This window comes from Lagenorhynchus albirostris, chromosome 1 (assembly GCF_949774975.1).
Source record: "Lagenorhynchus albirostris chromosome 1, mLagAlb1.1, whole genome shotgun sequence".
Taxonomy (NCBI): domain Eukaryota; kingdom Metazoa; phylum Chordata; class Mammalia; order Artiodactyla; family Delphinidae; genus Lagenorhynchus; species Lagenorhynchus albirostris.
In genome coordinates this window covers 51,492,376-51,510,206 of record NC_083095.1, presented here as the reverse complement: position 1 = coordinate 51,510,206, position 17,831 = coordinate 51,492,376, and positions in this window count along the sequence as shown.

The window sequence follows — 17,831 nt, the reverse complement described above, 5'->3', positions numbered from 1 at the left end:
AAACAGCAATCTGTAGAGGAAATATATTTTTTAAATTCCATATTCAATTTAACTTTTCTTCTTTTTCATTATTTTTCAGAAGGTTTACATTTTATTCTGATGAGTTTAAAAGAAATACAGAATTCCTAAACTATATGCTTTCTATACAGTGAGAGAAAAATACATAGGATTTGGCTCTCCATTCTAGCAGACTTACTCATTTTTTAAAATAAATATATTCATATAGTCTAAGTAATGTGTACCTCAACACATGCATGTGTATATATGGTAGCATTAATGTCGTATTTATATTATTTATCATAATAGTTATGTACCTGCCTACTGATTTCAAATCATATTAAGTTACAGTCCTTTTTATTAGATAGTATAGTGCTTAACTGCTTTGTGGAATTTAAAAATCTAATGATTCTCTTTTATATCAGTAGTTTTTCACTTAGCATGTAGTCATTTAATCTATGATTTTTACTTGATAGAATTTTAATTTTCTACTCAAAGCTTCTTTATAAACTAACATGTTTAAACTTCAATTTCTGAAATCACATATGATTGATTTGTTGATCAAATACTGCAGTGAATTTATTTTTCTAATAGTGGATGAAGAGAGTGTTACACATGGATATGAGCTGATATATATAAAAGTTATTTATAAGCTGCAAATAGTAGGAAATTGATATGTGCAAGACATATAATCTTTTAAAATTGCATCTGTAAGAAATAGAAATGAAATATTAAATGGGAACAAATTCTAGTATTTCCTTCAAAGTCATGACTTACAAAGGAATATCCACCACCACACTGTTATTCATCATTGTACAAAATGTGTGAAAGCATTTGGACACACAGGAAAAAAAATGAAGTATACATACTAGAATGGGAGAAACAATATTATCATTCTCTCTGGGCAATAGAAATATCTTTCTATAAAACACGTCCAAGGACATAAACCAGAAAACTATTAAAATATTAGAATGAAAAGTAAATAAGTGCAATCAAGTTGCTGGACACTGTTGAGCAATGTTGAGATGGTCAGTTAGGAAAACGAGTCCAACTGAAAGTAACAATCAGGCCTTTATTCACGTAGTGTGTCAGTGCACACAAGAGGCCAAAAGAGGCACTGGCTCCTCAGTGTTCCATTTTCCTTCACAGAATGACACTGGGCAAGAGTCAGCAAGATACAGCTCAGCTAGGAAGAACTGTCCCCCTGCCAAGGACCCCTAACAAAAGACCCCTGCCTATTATGGATTAATGGACCAAGGGAGAAGGAAGAGAGAAAAGGGATAAAAGTGGGAAAGTACTGAGTCAAAGTGGAGAAAAATGCCTCAGCTGTGGTCTCCAGTAAAGAGGGGGCACCTGGAAAGTGCCTCAGCCAAGACCCAAATAAGGAAGAGCTTGAATAGAGGTGCCTTGGCTCAGAATGCAGCTATATGTATGAGCATGGTTGAACTGGCGGTGGGGGGGGGTCTCAGCCCTTGACTGAACTTCCTCCAGAAAACTGTAATGCACTGGCTGTGTACCAAGTCTGGTGTGGGGAGGGCAGCAACCCCCCAAGAAGCATGCCAGGAAGAACCTCGTAATTGCTTATGACCAGGCCTTAAAGATCACACATAAGATCTGTGTCCTAAAACTGGGCTCCTCAGAAGAAGTTAAACTATAAATATATAATAAATGTAATAATCTGTATATCTTTATATTAGCAGAAATTAATGTGTTACAAAAGGTTACTTCAAGCTTAATCACTGAAAATAAACTTAACCATAAGTGTGCAACATCCAAATAAAGAAAACTATTATATTTAGGGAATTCCCTGGCAGTCCAGGTCCAGTGGTTAGGATTCTGCATTCATTGTTGAGGGCTTGGGTTCGATCTCTGGTCGGAGAACTAAAATCCCATCAAATAAGGCCTGAATGATTGGAAAAACATAATATTCTGAGAAGACACTTAACACTATAAAACTATTAATTTCCCTAAACTGAATTCACATTATATAGATAATTCTAATCAAACTCTCAATGGATGCTTTTGGAGCATGATGAATTTATTCAAAATTCCTCTGAAAGAGTAAAATGCTTTAGGAAAGTACCAAATTTGCTTTCCTTAGTAAAAGAAAATGTTTAACATTTTAATACAGCTTTGATATTTTTGATGCTGGAATTTTGTATTTTTATGAGGAAGTCATTGGAAAGAGTACAAGGGCCAAGATACATTGAAAGAAAAATTCAGGGACTGTGTGATTATGACAAAGAGAAGAGAAAGAAATTAGGGGATTGTGGGAGAATGTGATTGCTGATGTTGACATAGGTTGAAATCAGAGAATGCAATTGCAAATAATTTCTATCAAAATTAGTTCTAGGTATTTAACCCTTTCTTCTCTTTTATATGTACCTGCATTTTTGAAATGGAATCTTATCAAAGTTTGTTATTAGAGGATCAGCTTAGACATTTTTAATAGCCTATGGAATACTGGATAATGGGAGAAGTAAATTATAAGTATGTAATTTTCAGATGACTAGCATGAAAGTGAGAGCACTAGAGATAATAATCTCAAGACCTGGGTCTTTGATTATACACCCTACTTTAAATCATTTCTGTGATACATAAAATTGTAGATTTATCCATGGTTCTTCTTTGCCTCATTTCACAAGACTAGGGGAATTACTAGTTTGATGTTTCCCAGAAGTTTTAACAAAGAAAAAAAGTTTCCATAGTAACATTGGGTTTTGTCTTGCACTAATTTCTCTTAAAAAACAGTAGCCCAATTACTATACTATATTTACTGATAGCCTACATTTGTTATACTCTGAAAACATAACAGTCATTCAGTCACGAATAAAAGTGACATTTTCTTTGACATGAGACCAAGGAAAGCAGGTCAAAATAATTGAGTCAGGGGAGGGGGAGGGATAAATTGTGAGATTGGGATTGACATATTCACATTACTATATATAAGATAGATATCTAATAAGAACCTGCTGTATAGCACAAGACACTCTACTCAATACTCTGTAATGGGCTATATGGGAAAAGAATCTCAAAAAAAAAAAAAAGAAAAGAGTGGATATATGTATATGTACAACTGATTCACTTTGCTGTACACCTGAAACTAGCACAGCATTGTAAATCAACTGAACTCCAATAAAAAAATTTAAAAATAATTGAATCAGATTAATGCAAAATTATAACATAAGTGTTAGCCAGTTAACATTTGGAACCATTCTGAACTTGATTTAAAGTAATTATGACTCCTATTGCCTGTTGGCTTAAAACAAACAAACAAGCAAATACTAACTTATTGTTGAAGTTCCAAATGTTAGATCTCAAAAATTCTTAGTAATTATAATTTCCCAAGAGGATATTTTGAACAGTATAAGTGAGCTGGTGTTAATAGAGGGAAAATCCATAGTCATATAGTTTCAGCAAACTTGATGTCTAGGATTTCTTTGGCTATTCGACTAGTAGGGATTTGATGACGATATGACCCCCCATTATGCTCTATGGTGCTAACCCAACCCCAAATGATTAGACTTTCAGGAAGGTTGAGGAATATATTGTAAGCCTGTAGTTCTAGGATTTAGAAGTTACAGAGAAGCATAGAAGAGTGGTTTATGGTGGGAACCTGCATAACACTTCTGTGTCTACAACTGGAGCTATTGCAAAGAAATATCTCTTGTACTCATATTTCTTCACCCTCTTTTCTTAACTAAAATTCATCCGGACCTTTTCCAAATAGTGCTTATCAAGCTCATACAATCTGCTAAACAATAGATGATAAACAATGCCAAATGAAAGAGATAGCCAAGATCCAGGAAGAGAAATGGAAATAGATCTAGAAGTGACATTTCTCCTCATTTTACTTTATTAGATGAGTCTTAGTATTTGATTCAAAGCCCTAATGAACTAATCTCTGCCTAGCTCACAGAAATTGTCTCCTGACACTATTCCTTGGACATCCTAAAGTTTCCCATTTACTCACTTATTCAACCTATATGGTCAATATATGACCATATACAAAACCACATATGCAGGATACAGTATTGAACAAAGCAAAGTCCCTGTCCTAAAGACATTTATTTTCTAGTGCGTGTGGGGGGCAGGGGGCGGTGGGTCAAGATACAAATTAACATATAAATGACCAAATAAGATAATTTCAGGTAGTGATGAATACTAATCAGAAAATAAGTAAAGGATAATTAATGAGTTACTGAATTGAAGAATGGACCCCAGGATTTGGGTCTTTCAAGGAGATGACCTATGAATAAAACCTGAATAATGAAAAAGAGGCAGTCTTGGGGTGTTTGATGAGAATCTATGGAAAAAGAATGAAAGCAGAAAAAAAGTCCTGAGATTGAAATGATGTTACTACATTCAAGACTCATGAGAAAATAAGGCTCATATGGCTGAAGTATAGTTGGTTGGGTCTGGAGAGTTTGGAAAGACACGTGTCATGTAGATACAGGTATATTGTCCATGGTTGTTGTCACCAGCATTGTCTGAGAGCTTATTCTTGGTCCCCACTCCAGACCTACCAAATTAGAATCTGTAGGGCTGGTTCCAGGTAATTTGTATACATCCTGAAATTTGAATTAGCACTAGTATATGTACAATTCTAGGAGTGATTATTTAGTTGGTGGTATTAATGTTAAAATTTAGTCTAATTTAAATGCAAAATCTTTGAATAGGGGTTACTGCAAAAACATCCTGTGACTTAAAAAAACACTCTGGTTTCTGTAGAGAGGGAAGACTGGAAGAAGAGAGACCACTTTGGAGGAAATTACAGTATGGTAATTAAGAAATGATTTTGACCTGGACTAGGTTGTGTTCAGTGATGATGATTAAAAAATTATTTCTCCCAAAAAGATTGTAGGATGAATTGGATGTTGGGTAAAAAAAAAAAAAAAAAAAGGAACAAGAAATGTTTAAGCCATTGTGGTTAATTGGATTATTTACTGAAATGGAAATAATTTGAAGATGAACAGGTTTGGTGGAGAAAAATGCAGATAATGAAGAGTTCAGTTATGGACATGTTAAATTTGAGAGGACTAATACAGTATAGTATAAAGAATGCTTACAACTCTTACAATAACAAGAACCCAACAACAAACCTGATTTTTACAAGAGCAAAAGATATGAGTAGACATTTTACCAAAGATATGCATGGCAAAAACACATAGGAAAAGATGCTTCAAATCATTAGTCATTAGATAAATGCAAATATAAACCAAAATTATATGTCTCTACCTACTCACTAAAAAAACCTAAAACTTCTTAGAATAGCAATGCTAAGTTTTGTTTAGATTATGAAGCAACTGGAACTCTCACATATATTTGGTGTGAATGCAAAACTTCTAAAGAGAAGGATGAAATTGTCTTCAAAGGGAAAAAAGTGAGAATGACGATAGACTTCTGACAAGAAAATACTAGAATAATTTGAAATAACTCCTTTAATATTGAGTCCAAATTATTTAAACATAAAACTTTATTATATTTAGCCATATGGCCAATTAAAAATTGTAACCATCAACTAAAAGATATTTTTAAAATACACAAGGATTCAGAAAACCTAGTATGCACAGCCCTCTGGAAAAGAAATTACTGTTTTTAGTTGAGCAAAACAACAAGAAAAGGTGTTCCAAAAAAGAGGAGGGTAGAACGTCTAAGAAAGACTCAGATCAGCAGTAAGATCAAATCCTATGGTGACAGACATGCTACAGGCTAGAATAAAATTAGTCCAAATTATGTAAGGATGTCAGAAGGGCTCCATAAAAATGTCCTAAGGAAGAAAAAGACTGGTGTTCTCAAAACCCTGTGGGGTGGAGTAAAGCAAGTACCTTCCTTCCATTGTGATTAAGAGAAAACAAGTTTCGGACTGAAAAACCAGAAAAATCAGTTATGTGGCATTATCAGTTGCATGGAATACTTTCTCCCTTGAAAATAATTGGCAAATTAAAATAATAACTTAATAATTATCATATATTGCCCTTCCTACCATTTTCTCCTTACATTTTCTAGTAATGGTCTCTGAGCAGCATATAATTAATGCCATAAAATAATATCTTCCATTTTAGGTGTCAAATCCCAGTACTTAATTCCACAAGAGATCATATATAATAGCAATGTTTTAAATTTTGAGTGAATTTGTAGAGAAAACTAGGAAGTCAAATATTATTATAGAATAAAATGCAAATGCTATAATATAATAGTAATAACATGGGGATAAAGATGATGTTAACCAGGTCTCAGCCAGAGAAGCAGTAGGACACATACACACACATGAGTGTGGGTATATGCATACATAATGTACATATTATGTATAATATATTAAGGAACTGGCTAAACAAGCCAGAAGTCCATGGGGGAAGGCAGGCAAGAAGGAGGACCGTATGAGCATGAGCTGAAGTTTGGAGTCTTTTTACTGCATGTTGATAAGAGCCTTATATATACATATCATAAGGTAACCATTGCAGTATTACTGCATCATCTTTGTCATATTGATTAGAAAAGAAGCATGGTTGAGACAGTTTTTGAAAGTGAAACACTCAGTTGAATATAAAGTAATTTTAAAATATGATTCTTTTTACTCCATAAAGAGATTTCTTTATTTTGGAATCACTGGACTATTATCTCTGTAGTTTAAAGCAGAGAAGAGATGGTTAAGTGATGGAAACTACCAGGACAATTACTGATACTGAAAAATAAGCACCATAAAAATGTAGAACTCTAATTTGGCTATTGGAACACTTCCTTAGCAGCTATTCACTCCTAATCAGCCTCAAGTTGTAATGAATAGAATAATAAGCACCATTAGAATAATTCACTATTCATCAAGAATAATAAGCCACTTAGAATAACAAGGCTAAAATAATAAGCCAGTGCTTAAATCATGGGGAAAGACTGGGGGGAAGAAAAGGAGATTCTCAGAGGAGGTGAGATTATTGCTGTTGTGAATTGCTGAGCTCCCCTAATGGATTGAATTTGGTTTTGACCTACTTCACTCCCTACTTCTGTATACTGCTCAATATCACTCATTGTGGTTTGTATCCCACAGACTCACCTAGAGTGCTTGTTAAGACAGAGAGACAGAGAGAGAGAGATGGGGGGTTGGGAGGAGACTGATTTTCAAGGCTTCACTCTAACTGGGACGATTCTTATTTATAAAGCTATCTACTGTTCCCCCTCAATGCCATTTACTTCTGCTGTCCTTTCCACCTAGAATGGGTGGCTTGATTTCTAAATTTACCTGTTAAAAATCTGCCCACCCTTTAAGGCTCAGATTAATAGCTATCTCCTTCTTTACCCTTCCTGAATCCAATACCCCACCCACTTAACCAACCTGGCCAAAGTGGAAGTAGAACTGGGAGAATCTTAGCAACAAGAAAAGCTAAAAATTACTTAGTTCAGGTCTTCGCACATGAGGAAGAGAAAACCTTAGATGTTCACTTAAAGGAAAATCTTCCTTTCCAAACAAGTAATAGTAAAGTTGCTCCTAACAAAGGAACTACATAGACTTATGTAAGAGAGTGATTAAATTACTATTACAAAGATTATAGATTTTTTTAATGGATAGAATAAAAAGAAATAAAGATAAATGCTGATCTCTTTCATATGCAGAATATAAAACAAACAAATAAACAAGCTCATAGATACAAAGAACTACAGAGGACAGGTTGGAGGTTGCCAGAGGAGGGTGAGGAGTATGAGAAATGGGTGAACTGTTTTTGTTTTTAGTTTAAATAAATAGAAATTTAAAAAATAGATGTGACTTTCAATGAGATATACAGGTATAAAGTATAATTATATTTGGTTATCTGTATTGCTATTTAAAAAGGAAAATGAACACTAAACAGGTGTTGGAAATAGAAGAGAGAATTTTAGGTCCTTTTCCAACCCTGATCTTCTACGGATCAATATTTTTCAGTTTTAGGACTGGCTTCCTTTTCAGCAACTGTGCCAGTCAATTGACTGCTCTGTGATCCTCTTTCTAAGTTTAACATATAATATATATTTTTTTAATACTTAAATGAGAATTTTCATACATTAATGAGTTGAGTTCAGCAAAGTATTTTGAATAATGTGTTCTGAATGTATGTGTACAAATATGAAATATTAGTAAAATTAGCCTACTCCTTCTCCCCAAATATTTGAGTTTCTTTAAGCATGACATTGTAGTGAAAATACCAATATTGATTTGGTGAAGAATTTTTACCTCTTTTAATTATATCATGTTTGTGTTCCTGAAGAGATAAATGATTTAGAATTCACTTAGGTATTTATATAATATTTAATAACTCTGTCTTTTATAATACATGATAACTGATGATATTTTCCTTTAAGGGAAACAGATAGATAATTGTATCCAATGAAAAGTCTGACCTTTTAGTAGTTTTAAATTAGGAAAATATCTCCCATGCTTGAAACTGTTTTAAATATCATTCTTATTGCATAATCTTATCTGTTCCTTTTCTCTGTTCTTGGTAAACTCATGTATAAGAGTGTCAGAAAAAAAAAATGTGCTTCCAATAAGGTTGTAGTGAATGCATGGACTCCATAAAGTTATGAAAAGCCCTTGGTAATAAAACTGTTTTGCAAACAGTGTGATTAGATTAGATATCAACTAACAAATAATATCATTATCAGAGGTTAACGTCTGATATGACCTAATAAAGAGGAACAAATATACTTTTATAGAAAATCGACTGAGTTTTAATTTTGTTCTCAACAAAAGTTAAGAAGTTCATTGGCTGAAGCCCTGAGCTATATTCCTGTGAAGTTCTGCTCACAGCCAATGTAAAAAATATGTCTGCCCCAGCTTCTTATTATCCAAATCCATTTGTAGCTAAACAAGTCATCGTCAGAATGAAAAGCTGCACACTGGATGCTTTATCATAACTGCCTCCAAACTCCTACAAAGTGCCTTTCATCACTTTAGCTTATATGGAAAATTTATAAGAAGATGATTCTGGAAAGTAAAACACCCAAAGTATTTGGACATATCTACAAATAGAGACAAACAGAATAAGTGCTCACTCTCCTTCCCTCCCTCCCTCCCTCCTTCTCCCTCTCTCTCTTTCTTTCTTTTAGAAAACTATATGCTATTGTGTTGTCCTGGAGGAAGAAAATTTCCTCTACCCTTCTAGGTTCTTCTGGCTGGTCTAAGAATTATATTGACATGAGTCAGATTAACAAGAGAAAATCAAACAAAATTTATAACATGTACACATGGGAGAGACCGAGGAAAACTGAGCAATTCACCAAAATGGTTGAAAACTTCACCTTAAATACCATCTTCAGCTAAAAACAAGAGAATGTTAGGATAGTGGCTTGGGACTTCAGAGGAGAAGAAGGCAATTGACATGAAAATGGGAAAGAAAATGTTTGGTAAAGAAATGTTTGCTGGGCTGTGCAAACACAGTGGGACACAGAGAGGATTTTAACAGACTTTACTAGGGTCCTCCCTGTATGCCTTACCTAGTTCACACTATTGTTATCTATGGTGATAGCTCCATTCCTGGAACAGGAATCTGTTCCATCTGCATTCTTTAGACATTTAGGGGAAGGTCAAAGTTTCTTCCTGAGTCTTCTGAAACTTTATTGTCTTCAGCTTGAAATAATCTGCATGCCAAAGAGACATTCTGGAGTGGCAAATTTTGCTCTCCTGACAGTGTATTCTAAATACAGTCAGAAGGAAAGAGTAGAACTCCAAGGAATAGGAACAGGACATCCAGCTAACCAGTACCTTGGGAATAGCAGGAGTTTGTGGGCCAGTGACTATGAAACAGTCCCTTTTAGATTATCTGCTAGACTCAACTTCTTTGAAAACTATTTTGCCCATTCAAAGATAAAGCACTGTGGGATAAATAAGCTAACTCTATCTGTAGCGAGTTCACTGGGAAAGGGATTTGAGCTATATCCAGAGATCAGTAGGAATTTGATAAAAAGGAAAAGTAGGCAATCTTACATAGAAGAAATGTATTTGCAAACACAATGAAAAATAGAGAGGTTCTATATAAAATTCAGTGTGGTTAAACTCTTGAATGTGTGGTGCTGAGTGGCAGGAAGTGAGATGGCATCCAATCAGGAAGGGTTTACTTGGGATTAGCAAAGAATTGCAATTCAGGGTCTGCAACAATGGCAAGCTATATGCAAGTCCCTGCACAGGAAGGGAAGGAGAACTCTTTTATAGAGAGGAAAAGGAAGTTGAGGGGGCTATAGTAAACACAGAGCCCATGGCTTTTATCGGCTGAGTTGTTGCCAGGAGAGAAGAGGTCCTTCTTCTTTTTGTTGGGCTCTGCTATTGCTGCAGGGCATGAGAGCGCCCCTACTGGTGCCCTGACTCTAGTTAATTGAGGTTGTTGTTTATTATTTTTTATATTTCCGCTTTGATAAATATCTTCCTCTGAAAGCATCGCTGATAAGACTCAGGTTTTCTGATTTCAGCGGCTTTTTGTCCCTCAATGCCAGAAAGGATCTTTCCTGGGTGCAGTGTTTCAAGTCGTAGGGAAGTGCACAGACTGAAAACCTATTGAGGTCACATTTGAGTAACAGGGAGGGGTAGGAAGGAGAACTCTCAAGCACATTGAATCTCAAGTTTGTATGTTATCAAGATCTTGACATTAGTGATCATCTGAAGCATTATGTTACCATCAAAGTTTTGGCAACAAACTTCCAACAGGCCTGGTGTGGATATCTTAGGAAAGCTATCTCATCAGATGTTGGCTGCTTCAGTTCTGGGAAGTCTTTACTTTCAGGTCACCAGATGATGTGCAGGTCCAGTCAGAGTTCAGTGCTATCTTTAGGTGTGTCACAGGAATCCAAAAATCTATTCCCTGGAGTTTGGCAGCACAAGGATTTATTGGCAGGGTACCTCTCCAGTGAGGATGAAGAGAGTCCTTCTGGAGGCTTTTTTTTTTTCTAATAGACAAAATCTCTAGGTTACAAGGTATGATGCTTAAGTTCTTTGTCTCGTGAGAACACACTGAAAAGATTGCTCTACTAAGTATCTTTTACCAACTAGGCCTTTGCAATATTGGAGTATTTCTCCTTTTATCAGTTGTATGTCAAAAGAGGCAGGAGCCAAGCATTGAGTATCTAGTGACTATCTCCAAGGGTATGCATTCCAAAAAAGGTGGATCTGAGATTCAGAAGGACAAATGACTATGCTTTTGGCCAAGGTATTTGGAGGGCCTCTAAAATCTTGCCAGTTGAGTCTTAATAATGCCATTAGTGCATTCATCTAAACCAGAGGATTGAGGGTGGTAGTTGCAAGGAAACTTGTAAAACCAGCCAAACAGCAAACACTTGTCGAAGTACCTGACCAGTAAAGTGGGCTCCTCAATTACTAAGTTCAAGAGGAGTTCCCCAAGCAGGGATAATCTTTTCCAAAAGGACTTTAGTCACAGAAGATGCAGTAGCCTGACTGCAAGGGAAGGCTTCAGTGCACTGTGAAAACATACAGACCATGACTAAAACATATTTATACCCATGAGACAGAGGAAGTTGTATGAAGTCCATTTGCCAGACCTTGAATGGTCCATTAGGCAGTTTAAAATGTTCAGGAACAGTATGGACAGGCTTCCCTGGGTTGTATTTCAGATAAATGGGATGAGTGAGGTAGGCACTTTTTGCGACCTTGTTAATGTTTCCCCACCAATATTGATTCATGAAGGCTATCATTTTGTCAGTAGACCAGTGGTTTAATGCATGTACAGTAGTAAGTAGTGGGAATTTTAAAGTCTTCAGGAGGACTGTGTTGTTATTTGGTTGGAACCAGAGCTCTCTCTTTTTATCCAACCAACAATTGTTTTTCCAATCTTGTTTTTCCTTTTCTGAGGCCAATTGCTGGGCTTCTTTAGCCAGTTTTTCTAAGGTGACAGAGGTTTGACTGATTTTGATTCCTTTAAGGGCAGCATTCTTTGTGGAAATGTCAGCAAGGTGATTCCCCTTAGTTTCCACAGAGTCAAGTTTAGAATGCCACAGAATCTTAATAATACCTAAAGCAGCAGGTAAAAGTATTGGATCTAATAATTCTTAAGCATAGGGGCCATTTCTGTTTTGCTTCCACTGGAAATAAGGAAGCCATGTTGCTTCCACAGCATTCCAAAATCATGAGCTACTCTGAAAGCATATGTACTGTCAGTATAAATATTGGCAGTTTTGTCTTTGGCTAAAACACAAACCCGTGTAAAATCTTATAATGTAACCTGTTGGGCTGAAGTAACCATAGGTGAAGGTGATGCCTCAACATCAAAAGTTGTCGTAATATCTTCAGCACAATATTTGCCATTGTCACATTTTAAATAAGAACCATCAGTTAACCACGAGAAGTCAGTGTTACTCAAAGAATCCTGCAGACCATCACGAGGAGCCAGGAGCCATCTGTCAATAGTAAGCATTTGTGAAGGACTTTGTTGGTGACAGAGGGGAGAAGAGTAGCAGGGCTAAGGTTACTGCAGTGTAAAAGAGTTATGTGAGAAGCAGTTAACAAAGGAGGTAAGACAGCTGACTGAGAAATGTTGAGTGTGATGAGAGTTCAGGAGGGCTTCTACTGCATGAGATACAAAAATGGTTAAATAGGATCCCACAACAATTTTCTCAGTGGCTTTAACCAAAAGGGCAGTGGTTGAAATGGTTCTAAGACAAGGGGTTATCCCTATGCCACAGGGTCCAGTTGCTGTCTATAATACCCTAAGGGTCAATGATAGTCTCCATGTTTTGGGGTGAGTTCCCCCTAAGGGCATCCCATTCCTTTTCATATATAAAAAGGGAAAAGGGAATCTGATAATTGGGATGCCCAAGGGCAGGTGGGTTCATCAAACTCTCCTTTAATGCCTTAAAGTCTGTGTCGTGTGGGTCTTCACATAAAATTGGGTTTGGGTTGTTATTGTTTAGTAAAACATACAGAGCTTTGGCCAGAAGAGAGAAATTTGGAATCCAGTTTCAGCAATAAATGATTAGCCCAAGATAACCTTACAGCTGGCGCTTAGGTTTGGTCTTTAGGAAACCTAGTACACCATGAAATCTACCTGGGACTAGATGTAGCCCTTGTTCTGATATCTGATGCCCAAAATATTGAACCTGGGTTTGGGCAAACTGCAGTTTTTCTTTGGCGACCGAATGTTTCTTTAAAGCTAAAAGCTTTACCAAGTGGATACTGTCTTCCTATGAGGAGACTTGAAAAAGAAAACAAAGAAGGAAATCATCCACATGTTGCAACAAAATAGAAAAGCCCTAGGAAACTTTATATCATCCCGATCAACCTCCAGTATTTGTGAAGAATAAGGACTCTCAATAAAATCCTGAGGCATTACTGTTCAGGTGAATTGTTTTTCTTCCCAAGTGATGGCCAAGTGGTAATGACTGGCTGCATCAGCTGGACTACTAAAGAATGCACAGCATAAATCAATTAAAAAGAATTTGCTTCCAGTGGAAATGGATGTTAGTAATGTATGAGGGTCAGGAGCAACAGAATATCAAGGGGCGTTAATAATAATAAATGAATAATAATAACAGAGTGTCAGAGGTCGTGAACAAACCTCCACCCTCAGCCCTTAGGTTCTCTTGCCAGTAAAATGGAAGATTTACAGGGACTAGTATAAGAGACAGAGAGGCCTTGAGCCCTATAATCTTCTATTACGGTCTTTATGCCTTTATGCCTTGACGGGCTTCTTTACTAATAGTGTAGTGATTAATTCTGGAAAGGGGTTTTGAGGGATCTATTTGAATTTTGATGAGGAGTGCTCTGTGAATTTTGCCAATATCAGTTGAAGATTTTGCCCATATGTAGTGTGGTAGCTGACTCAAGGGGGACAAATGATCTAAGTTTCCAGAATCAACTCTAGTGCCATCATAGATGGAGCAAATAAAAGATATCAAAGGGTCATTTAATTCACCTGTTTTGGTTACTTTGCTTACCATCAAATTCTAGAATTACATCCCCATTTCGGGAAAAAGAAATTCCAGCATGATACTTCTCTAAGAAGTCTTGGACTAATAAATGGTGGAGGCAAAGGAAATAAGAAGAAAAGGGCATGTATTTCTCAAAGGGCCTAAACAAAAAGGAATAGGTTCGGAGACAGGAATCTTTTCAGGTTCATTAGAGATCCCCACTATTTGAACTGTTTTAGTACTCAGGTGGGAGCTGCTTTATAGTAGTGGGATTGAGCACTCAGAATGTGGGGCCAGTGTCGATTGGGACTAAAGTGACACATCCCCAATCTGGAGAAATGTTTCTCCAAGCCAATTAAGAGGGAAAATTGGGAAGAGCCTTGTAGTTCCTCGGAGCTCCATCATCAATAATTGGGAGGTTGTTGGAAAGGCTGGTTAGAGAGCTAAAGGCGCCTAAAGCACTTATATTTAAAATGATCTCTTTGTCCTAGCTCTTTGCAATAGTAGCAGAAACTAGGAGGGTTTTGGTTTCATTAACTGGAATTGAAGATTAAGAATTTTAGTGGTCTTCCTTACAGGTGACTCATCTAAGAGTGCAAGAAAGCTAGTTAACCAGATGGACTAAATCTGCAGTGGACAGTTTCCCATTCCATCCTGGTTCTTTCTACTAGGTGGGAAAGGTCCCAGTTCATCCCATTAATAAACTAGTGGAATTGATATCTGAATGAAGATTGGAATTTTCTTTAAAAACAATCTGAAGTCAATTGTAACAGTCATGAACAGATTTATCAGACGTTTGTTTGTGCAAGCCTGAATTTTGTTCCAGTTAACAGGCTTTGGAAGAAGCCCTAGGAATTGCACAGTGAAGTCACCTAGCTCAAGCCTGATCCATATAGTAAGTTAGCAGGCTGGTCTTCCAGTTGTTATACTAGAGACCTTTCAGGATTTTCCCATTAAGTGTTTTTTTTCCAATGCTGGGCCTGGCCTTCCCCAACAAGCATATGAACCAGCTAATATAAGAGAAACCAGGTTGATCTGTGAGGATCTTTGGTTACTTTGGGGGAAAACTTTGACTATGGCTCCCAGTTCAGCTTTAGTCCAGGGAATATAAGAAATTAAGGATTTAGGCTCTGGACCCTCAGAAAACTTAATTTTAAAGGAATAGGTTCTGGCAAGTTCAGAGGAAAAGGGAAGTCTGCTGGAGAATTGGAATGGGGGAACTGAGAGTATAGAGGAGGTATAGTTTGTATAGACAGGAAGGAAGAAGGTGGTGCCAGAGGCAGGGCTAGAGCAGGAGGGATGAAGGGAGAGAGACAAGACGGCAGGGAGGTGTAGCCTGAGACAAAGAAGACAAGGAAGAGGAGAATGAGGCTTTGGAAGCCATTTCATCTTTTTTTAATTGTTTACCTCAGTTCATCTTAAAATTTTATTTTGCAGAGAGGCAATTTTAGACTCCTGATAACATCTGGAAGCCTCGAAATACCAATCAAAATAGGTATTCCATTCAGTTCAGGAAATGTTAGAGCTATGATAGTCCAATTCATTTTAAGAAAAGTAAGTTTGGGGATTTCAAAAGATCCATAATAGTCATTGATATTCTAAATTGCCTACGGTTAGGTCGGTCCATTTTAGGTGGAAATGCACATAAGGAAGGACCATGGATTTTAAACATAAAACCAACCAGAGTTCCTGTCAGGGGAGGGGGGCATTACCAAAATATTTAGACAACTGGGATCCCATTTCTCAAAGGTTTTTCTCTAGAGTAAAAGAATAATTTTCAAAAAGTCTAAACAGCTTAAGGTTAAAACAGTTTAAATACCTCAGATAGCTCAGGCAACTGGCAATTCAAACACATCAAATAGCTCAAACAACCTGCAGTCTTAATACTAGCCAGTTCTAAGGGAGCAGCTTGGTCCCAAAAGGAACCAGGCTCTAGGCTTCTCAGCTCAGCCGCCATGGAAGAGCCCCTATCCTACAGGGATGGGCCAAAGGCTGAGCCAGCTGAGTTCCAATAAAACAGTCCCTGTTCCCAGAGGAATGGGCCAAAGGCTGAACCAGTCCAGCTGGAACAGACTGATTTCAAATCAGACCAAAGGGCCAAATGAGTACTTGCATACAGAACAAGGCCTTAACTAGGAAGGACAAAACCATGGGACAGACCCTGATTAAAGCCTACAGAGCTTCAAAATGTAGAAAGGGCATAAGCTCGGACCCAGGAGAAAGATGTACCTTCCAACTCCAGGGTCATCAAGAAAAGCAGTGACAATGGACTTAGTGTGGATAACACACCTGTTTCCTCACCAGCCCCTGAGTCGTAGGGGGTCTTTTCTGGATCTCTGTACAGGCCCCCAAAATGTTAACCTAAAATAGACTGTCAGTTATATCTCCAGCATAAATGGCTTTATTCAGGATTAACACGCAATTGCAGTTCAAGGTCTGCAACCATGATGAGTCACGTGCAAGTCCCACCACAGCAAGGGAAGGAGAACTCTTTTATAGGGGAGGAAAGGAAATTGGGAAGGCTATCATGAACAAAGAGTCCATGACTTTTCATTGGCTGAGTTGTTGCCAGGAAGAGGAGGAGTCTTTCTTCTTCCTCTTGGGCTCTGCTATCATTGCAGGGCCTGAGAGCGCTCCCTTCCGTCCCTGGACGCTATTCAATTGAGGTTTCTGTGTATTAATTTTTTACAAAAGAAATGCCCAGGATTTTCTCTCTTACTGCCCTCAAATCTCTTGTGGAAGCCTCTGTTTTGCTGAGTCCATCAGGAACCCAGCCCACAAGAGAGCCCAGAGGGCACAATTTGCATTGTCACTCTCCCAACAATCTGGATAGAGAATTGGGAAGTCATTCGTCTTAGGCTCCCCTCTTTTTTCACACTATACTGTTTTCCAGAAAGATGCCACTTATGCTTCGGCATCTGGACCTTTTCTACAAATGACTTTCAGTGCAAATCTTCAGATAAGTCCTCTCCTTTGAGCTACAGGCCTGTACATAGTAGAAGCAGGATAATATATACTTCATATTACATTCGTAACAGTTTTCATCAGTCCTTTATTAATTGTTTTCTTAAGCAGCTGTCAACAAAAAGTCTCAGAAAGACAAGTCAAAAATATTTCTCTTCCTTACCACTAGGGAAAAAAACAGACCCCATTCTGTGTCATCAAACTAGTTATTATAAAGTCATAAATTGAGATCAATGGATTAATCTACATGTTCTATTCAGGGCAGCATGTGTGCAAAATGTGTACCTGTATTCTGTTTTCTGTTAATTTTGCCCTTGAAAGTTGTATTGGTTAAAAGAAGATCTTTTTAGATACCTGGACACTAGAAATAATTTCTTTGTCCTACACAATATAACATTAACTCTTAAAAGTCTGTTTTTCCTCATTAGTCGCTTTACTTGTTAAGATCTTGGCCAAGAAATAATATTTATATTAACATCTGTGTTTTTCTAAAAGTATAAGCTTTTGTAATTTTTTTCAAAAAAGTTAAAATCTCACTTTTTCCTTTTAGCCATAAGTGCATAACACATGAATTATGAGTATGCTGTATGCTCTCTTTTAACAAAAAGATTAAGAATATTTTTCTCCTTTAAGTCAACAGTTTCCTTCAGCCATTAAAAAAAGAAGGAAATCTTGCTGTTAGCGATAACATGGACCTTGAGGGCATCATGCTAAGTGAAATAAATCAGAGAGAAAAAGACAATTAAAAAAGTATGATCTCATTTATATGTGTAATCTAAAAACAAAACAAAACTGAACAAGTTTTGTTAAAAAGTTTTGTTAACTTTTTAACAAAAGTTAAATTTAATTTAAAATTTGTCAGATAGTGTTTTTTCTCTCCTTCTAAAATATAATCTCAATGAAGACTGAGTTTATGTATTGAATCTCAGTAAACTAGTATAGTAATTAGCAGTTAATAAAAATATTAAATGCATGAAAAGATTCATGAG